Below are 8,569 nucleotides of genomic sequence, written 5' to 3' on the forward strand. Positions count from 1 at the left end.
TCCATTATAAAAGATATCAAGTATTTTATTTTTCTTAATAGGATGATCAGGCAAAGCATTAAGTAATTGGAGAAGCCTCCCCCAAGCTTGTGGGAGACTCTCTTCTTCAATTTGCACAAAATTATATATATCCCTTAAAGCAGCTTGCTTCTTATGAGCAGGGAAATATTTAGCAGAGAAGTAATAAATCATATCCTAGGGACTACGCACACAACCAGGATCAAGAGAATTAAACCATATCTTAGCATCACCCTTTAATGAGAACGGAAATATTTTAAGGATATAAAAGTAACGAGTTCTCTCATCAGTCGTGAACAGGGTGGCTATATCATTCAATTTAGTAAGATGTGCCACAACAGTTTCAGATTCATAGCCATGAAAAGGATCTGATTCAACCAAAGTAATTATATCAGGATTCAACAGAGAATTCATAATCCTTATCGGTAACACAAATAGGTGAAGTAGAAAAAGCAAGGTCAGGTTTCATTCTAGCATTTAGAGATTGCTTATTCCATTTAGCTAATAACCTCTTAAGTTCGTATCTATCTTTGCAAGCTAAAATAGCTAAAGAGGCTTCTTGATCAAAAACATAACCCTCAGGAATAACAAGTGACTCTTCATCATCACTTTAATCAGTATTATCAGATTCAATATTTTCAATCTCTCTAGCCCTAGCAAGTTGTTCATCAAGGAATTCACCAAGTGGCACAGTAGTATCAAGCATAGAAGTAGTTTCATCATAAGTATCATGTATAGCAGAAGTGGCATCATCAATAACATGCAACATATCAGAACGAATAGCAGAAGCAGTTTTAGGTGTCGCAAGCTTACTAAAAACAGAAGGTGAATCAAGTGCAGAGCTAGATGGCAGTTCCTTACCTCCCCTCGTAGTTGAGGGATAAATCTTGGTTCTTGGATCTTTCAAGTTCTTCATAATGATAAGCAGATATAAATCCCAAGTGACTCAAAGAATAGAGCTATGCTCCTCGGCAATGGTGCTAGAAAATAGTCTTGATAACCCGCAAGTATAGGGGATCGCAACAATTTTCGAGGGTAAAGTATTCAACCCAAATTTATTGATTCGACACAAGGAGAGCCAAAGAATACTCTCAAGTATTAACAGCTAAGTTGTCAATTCAACCACACCTGGAAACTTAATATCTGCAGCAAAGTGTTTAGTAGCAAAGTAATATGATAGTAGTGGTAATAGTAGCAAAACGTAACAGTAGTAAAAGTAATGTTTTTGGTGTTTTGTAGTGATGATAGCAATAGCAATGGAAAGTAAATAAGCGAAGAACAATATATGGAAAGCTCGTAGGCAATCGATCGGTGATAGAGAATTATGCCGGATGCGGTTCATCATGTAACAGTCATAACCTAGAGTGGCACAGAACTAGCTCCAGTTCATTGATGTAATGTAGGCATGTATTCCGAACATAGTCATATGTGCTTATGGAAAGGAACTTGCATGACATCTTTTGTCCTACCCTCCCGTGGCAGCGGGGTCCTTACGGAAACTAAGGGATATTAAGGCCTCCTTTTAATACAATACCGAAACAAAGCATTAACACATAGTGAATACATGAACTCCACAAACTACGGTCATCGCCGGTAAGTATCCCGATTATTGTCACTTCGGGGTTAACAGATCATAACACATAATAGGTGACTATAGACTTGCAAGATAGGATCAAGAACACTCATATATTGATGAAAACATAATAGGTTTAGATCTGAAATCATGGCACTCGGGCCCTAGTGAGAAGCATTAAGCATAGCAAAGTCATAACAACATCAATCTCAGAACATAGTGGATACTAGGGATCAAACCCTAACAAAACTAACTCGATTACATGATAGATCCCATCCAACCCATCACTGTCCAGCAAGCCTACAATGGAATTACTCACGCACGGCGGTGAGCATCATGAAGTTGGTGATGGAGGATGGTTGATGATGACGATGGCGACGGATTCCCCTCTCCGGAGCCCTGAACGGACTCCAGATCAGCCCTCCCGAGAGGTTTTAGGGCTTGGCGGCGGCTCCGTATCGTAAAACGCGATGAATTCTTCTCTCTAATTTTTTTTCTCCCCGAAACACAATATATAGAGTTGGAGTTGGAGTCGGAGAGGCACCAGGGGGCCCACGAGGTAGGGGGCGCGCCCCCACCCTCGTGGAGAGGTGATGGCCCTCCTGGCCTTCATCTTTTGCAGGTATTTTTTATATTTTCCAAAAAGTTGCTCCATGAAGTTTCAGGTCATTCCGAGAACGTTTGTTTCTGCACATAAATAACACCATGGTAATTCTGCTGAAAACAGCGTCAACCCGGGTTAGTTCCATTCAAATCATGCAAGTTAGAGTCCAAAACAAGGGCAAAAGTGTTTGGCAAAGTAGATACATCGAAGACGTATCAGTGTGCCCCCCACCCTCGTGGACAGGGTGTGGGCCTCCTGATGTTGATTCTTTCGCCAGTATTTTTTTTATAAATTCTAAAAATATTCTTTGTGAAGTTTCTGGTCATTCTGAGAACTTTTATTTCTGCACAAAAATAACACCATAGTGATTCTGCCAAAAACAACGTTAGTCCGGGTTAGTTTCATTCAAATCATGCAAGTTAGAGTCCAAAATAGGGTCAAAAGTGTTTGAAAAAGTACATACGTTGGAGACGTATCATTTGTTGAGTTGGCATAGATCGATATTAGGATTTGTCACTCCGATTGTCGGAGAGGTATCTCTGGGCCCTCTCGGTAATGCACATCACTATAAGCCTTGCAGGCAATGTGACTAATGAGTTTGTTGCAGGAAGATGCATTACAGAACGAGTAAAGAGACTTGCCGGTAATGAGATTGAACTAGGTATGATGATACCGACGATCGAATCTCGGGTAAGTAACATACCGATGACAAAGGGAACAACGTATGTTGTTATGCGGTTTGACCGATAAAGATCTTCGTAGAATATGTAGGAACCAATATGAGCATCCAGGTTCCGCTATTGGTTATTGATCGGAGATGAGTCTTGGTCATGTCTACATAGTTCTCGAACCCGTAGGGTCCACACGCTTAACGTTCGATCACGATATGTATTCTGAGTTATGTGATTTGATATATCGAAGGTTGTTCGGAGTCCCGAATGTGATCACGGACATGACGAGGAGTCTCTAAATGGTGGAGACATAAAGATTAATACATTGGAAGGTTATGTTTGGACACCGGAAAGGTTTCAGATAGGTTCGAGCATTTTACGGAGTACCGGGGGGTTACCAGAACCCCTCGGGGGGTTAATGGGCCTTCATGGGCCCTAGTGGAAGAGAGGAGGAGGCGGCCAAGTGGAGGCGCGTGTGTGACGCCCCGAGACCGACGCTCTAGAAGACTTCCATATATTTTCGTGATCACTGTGTGTTTCATTTTGCTTGCTCTATTTATTTTGTATCGCATCATGTCATTTCATTTTTTAAACTCAACTAAATTAATTGCATAGATTTTTGATCAATTTAAATCAAGGGAATTCACATGGTGACTTCTCTTTATAACATATCCTCCCAATATTAGGGAGCTATATCAAATATTCCATTGATTTGGAATTAACCATAACACACGTGCAAAAATAACCCCATGCCTTTTCTGCTTTGAGTTGATCCCCAAACCTTGCCGACAATTCCTTCTCCATTTATTGAGGCTCCTCCGAAAGTCTCAACATTTTTGGACACTTCTCAAACCCGTCCTAGTTCAAACCATTTGGATTAAATTCAAAGAAATTTGAATTTAATCTTTCATTCATGCCCACTCCTATTTTTCTTGGATCAAGCTCCTTTTTGTGAGTCCAAGAAAATAAATCCCATGCTCAAATTATTTTCCCTAACTTTCTCTTTCTTTTTCTTCTCGCTAATACATTTCTGCTAAAGAATAAAAGGGAGGGAGAGAGAGCTTGCGCCCGCTGGTCTCCTGGGCCTCCAAACCTCCCGCGTCGGCCCACCTAGGCCACCCGCACCCAGGCCGGCCCAACCACCCCCTCCTAACCCTAGGCATCGACCCCCTCCTCTCGTTCTCTCCCTCTGCCCGCTGCCTTCTGCTCGATCCCCATCTCCCTGCGCTCGATCCCCTCTCCCTCTTCCTCGGTCACTCGTCTCCCTCTCCTCCCTCGCGCCACCACCATGCTCAGTAGAGGAGCTCCTGCGCCCGATCCATGGCCTCTCCCTTCCTCCTTGTCGCCTGCCTCTCTTCCTGCACCCGTCGTCGCCACCCCAAGTCGCTCCCTCGCCTTCCCTCGTCGTCCCGACCAGCAGCAGGTCGCCGGAGGCCTCGCCGTCCTACCTCCTCGTTTGCCATGGCCGCCGCCCGTTCGTCGCCTCCGCCGCAAGAGCCTCGCGCCCGACCCCTCGCCGAGGCCATGGATGCCCGCGGCCCCGCCTTATGCATCGACCACCATCGCCGTGGCCGCTCCGTGCTTCTCCACCGACCGACGTCGCCGCCAGCGTGCTCCGCCAGGATCCGGTGGATCTCGGCTTCCCCTGCGGCTCTGCCGCCATGCCATGTTCCCGGAGCCGCGGCGCCCTGCTTGCGTCGAGCCGCTACATCTGCCGCTGCAGTCCCGCTTTGCTCATTGACTAATTCAACCCTCCGCGTGGGCCCCGCATCGCCTCTGCCAGCCCCGTGGTGCTGCTTGCATCCACCAAACTCCTTTGTCCCGATTTGTCGCCTCTGCCTACATGCACCTGTGATGCTTGTTGCTGTTTGAACCGATGTCCGCCAAGTTCGACTACGTTTTGCTGCCCTGGTCGAGACCGCCAAGTACCACGACGAACCGTGAAGTCCCACAAGATACCTAGTACCGCGACGACCCCAGACACTGGATTCGTCAAGTTCCTTCTCGTCTCGTGTACGACTACGTGGTTGCACCAAGTACCCTCGGATACACCAAGTTCAACTAGCGTCGCAAGAACAAGACGACGGGAGTCCGAAGACCCCAAGTACCACGACAATTGATGCATAGTACCACTACCCTCATCGTGTACAACTACCATCGACCCCAAGTTACTCGAATTCGTCAAGTTCCTATCCGAAACGAACATGTACCACTAGAAGATGTACCACTTCCGTCGCCGGGGACCGACAGTACCACTACTAACCACTGCACTCGTGTACGACTACTTCCACACGAACTCGATCCGCTTCGAAATGCATGCTTCGAAGGTATAACGCTGAGACGACCACCCGTGGACCGTATGCATGTGATGTGTGTATGGGATGGTTGCATGTATCTGTTGCTCGCCGCGCATGATGTATCGCTTGCGCGTTACCCGTTTCCGAGCCATCGACACGTGGGAACCCGGTAACCGGGAGAACCCCGCTATTCATCGCATGACACGCTCCCGTTAAGCTTTCTTTGGCATCGACATCTCAATCGAGTTGCTGGAACCGGAATGTTGACATGGCACTATTTCCATTGTCATTGACGTGGCACCCCTTTCGTTTCTGCCACAATGACAAATGCTTCATAACATGATCATGTAACATTTTCATAAAATTGCATAAAACTTGTACATGTCATCCGCATCATGATAATAACATTTAAAATGTTTAAAATTGTTGTTTGCATTAAATTGCTAAATGCATATGGGGATTTTTCGGAATTATTGTTGTTGTTTCCGGCCTCATTTAAAATGCCTAAATGCGTAGTTTACTTATGCTTCACCTCTTGCCATGTTAACCAATATTTAATATTGTTGAGTGCCTAACCGGGAGTGAACTAAATAATCGAATGTGGTGTTTCGTCATCATGCATCTTGTTACATGTTGAGCTCCACTTAACTTGTAGTTTTGTTTGTGCACTTTGCCATGCCATGCATATTTAAACCGGACATGCATTATCCTTGGTTGTGCATCATGCCATGTTTATGCTTGTGTGTTTACCATGTTGCTTGTTCCTTTCCGGTTTGCTTCTCTCGTTAGTTTCGGTTTCGTTCTGGAGTTGTGAGGATTCGTTCGACTACGTCTGTTTGCCTTCTTCATGGACTCGTTCTTCTTTCTTGCGGGATCTCAGGCAAGATGACCATACCCTCGATGTCACTTCTATCTTTGCTTGCTAGTTGTTCGCTCTATCGCCATGTCGCGCTACCTACCACTTGTTATATCAAGCCTCCCATATTGCCATGTTAAGCCTCTAACTCACCTTCCTAGCAAACCGTTGTTTGGCTATATTACCGCTTTTGCTCAGCCCCTCTTATAGCGTTGCTAGTTGCAGGTGAAGTTGAAGTTTGTTTCATGTTGGAACATGGATATGTTGGGATATCACAATATCTCTTATTTTAATTTAATCCATCTATATACTTGGTAAATGGTGGAAGGCTCGGCCTTATGCCTGGTGTTTTGTTCCACTCTTGTCGCCCTAGTTTCCGTCATACCGATGTTATGTTCCTTGATTTTGCGTTCCTTACGCGGTTGGGGTTATGGGACCCCCTTGACAGTTCGCTTTGAATAAAACTCCTCTAGTAAGGCCCAAACTTGGTTTTACATTTGCCTCACCTAAGCCGTTAGCTTGGGTTTCCGATGCCCGAGGGTCATCTTATTTTAACCCCCCGGGCCAGTGCTCCTCTAAGTGTTGGTCCAAACTAAAGCCCTTTGCAGCGCCACCTCGGGGAAACTTGAGGGCTGGTTTTAGTTGTACAGATTGCTCATCCGGTGTGCCCTGAGAACAAGATATGTGCAGCTCCTATCGGGATTTGTCGGCACATTCGGGCGGTCTTGCTAGTCTTGTTTTACCATTGTCGAAATGTCTTGTAACCGGGATTTCGAGATTGATTGGGTCTTCCCAGGAGAAGGAATATCCTTCGTTGATCGTGAGAGCTTGTGATGGGCTAAGTTGGGACACCCCTGCAGGGTTTAAACTTTCGAAAGCCGTGCCCGCGGTTATGTGGCAGATCGGAATTTGTTAATGTTCGGTTGTAGAGAACTTGACACTTGACTTAATTAAAATATGTCAACCGCGTGTGTAGCCGTGATGGTCTCTTCTCGGCGGAGTCCGGGAAGTGACCACGGTCTTGTGTTATGCTTGAACGTAAGTAGTTTCAGCATCACTTCTTGATCACTTCTAACTTCTCGACCATTGCGTTGCTTCTCTTCTCGCTCTTATTTGCGTATGTTAGCCACCATATTTGCTTAGCGCTTGCTGCAGCTCCACCTCATTACCTTATCCTACCCATAAGCTTAAATAGTCTTGATCTCGTGGGTGTGAGATTGTTGAGTCCTCGTGACTCACAGATACTTCCAAACAGTTGTAGGTGCCGATGATACCAGTGCAGGTGACGCAACCGAGCTCAAGTGGGAGCTCGATGAAGATCTTGTCGTTGTTATGTGTCTTTTCCGGACGATCAGTAGTGGTGCCCAGTTGGGACGATCGGGGATCTAGCATTTGGGGTTGTCTTCTTTTATTTTGGTTCCGTAGTCGGACCTTGATTGTACTCTGGATGATGTATGTTTAACTTGTTTTTTGTGTGAAGCGACGATTGTAAGCCAACTCTTTATCCCTTTCTTATTCAGTACATGGGATTGTGTGAAGATTACCCCTCTTGCGATAAAACCACCATGCGATTATGCCTCCAAGTCGTGCCTCGACACGTGGGAGATATAGCCGCATCGTGGGTGTTACAACGCCCCCCAAGCCCAATCCGAATTGGGGGGGGGGGGGTTCCTTCTCTCCCTCTTCCTCTTTCCTTCCCCTCGTAGTTGGACTAGGAAAGGGGGAAACCTACTCCTAGTAGGAGTAGGATTCCCCCCCCTTGGGGCGCGCCCCTTGAGGCCGGACGACCCCCTCCTCCCCTCCTTTATATACGGGGGAGGGGGCACCCCATAGAAACACAAGTTGATTTCTTAACCGTGTGTGGTGCCCCCCCTCCACAGATTTCCACCTCAGTCATATTGTCGTAGTGCTTAGGCGAAGCCCTGCGTCCGTAACTTCATCATCACCGTCACCACACTGTTGTGCTGACGAAACTCTCCCTTGGCCTCAGCTGGATCTAGAGTTCGAGGGACGTTACCGAGCTGAACGTGTGCAGATCGCGAAGGTGCCGTGCGTTTGGTACTTGATCGGTTGGATCGCGAAGACGTTCGACTACATCAACCGTGTTACTAAACGCTTCCGCTTTCGGTCTATGAGGGTACGTGGACACACTCTGCCCGCTCATTGCTATGATTATCCTAGATAGATCTTGCGTGATCGTAGGATTTTTTTTGAAATACTACGTTCCCCAACAGTGACAGTCATAACCTAGGAAGATACGGCACTAGCTCCAGTTCATAAATATAATGTAGGCATGTATTCCGTAAATAGTCATACGTGCTTATGGAAAGAACTTGCATGAGATCTTTTGTCCTACCCTCCCGTGGCAGCGGGGTCCAAATGAGAAGTAAGGGATATTAATGCCTCCTTTTAATAGAGAACCAAAAGAAAGCATTAACACGCGGTGAATACATGAACTCCTCAAACTACGGTCATCATCGGGAGTGGTCCCGACTATTGTCACTCCGGGGTTGCCGGATCATAACACGTAGTAGGTGACTATAACTTGCA

The sequence above is a fragment of the Triticum urartu genome, chromosome 7A (genome assembly GCF_056163025.1).
Source record: "Triticum urartu cultivar PI428250 chromosome 7A, HENAU_Tu73, whole genome shotgun sequence".
Taxonomy (NCBI): domain Eukaryota; kingdom Viridiplantae; phylum Streptophyta; class Magnoliopsida; order Poales; family Poaceae; genus Triticum; species Triticum urartu.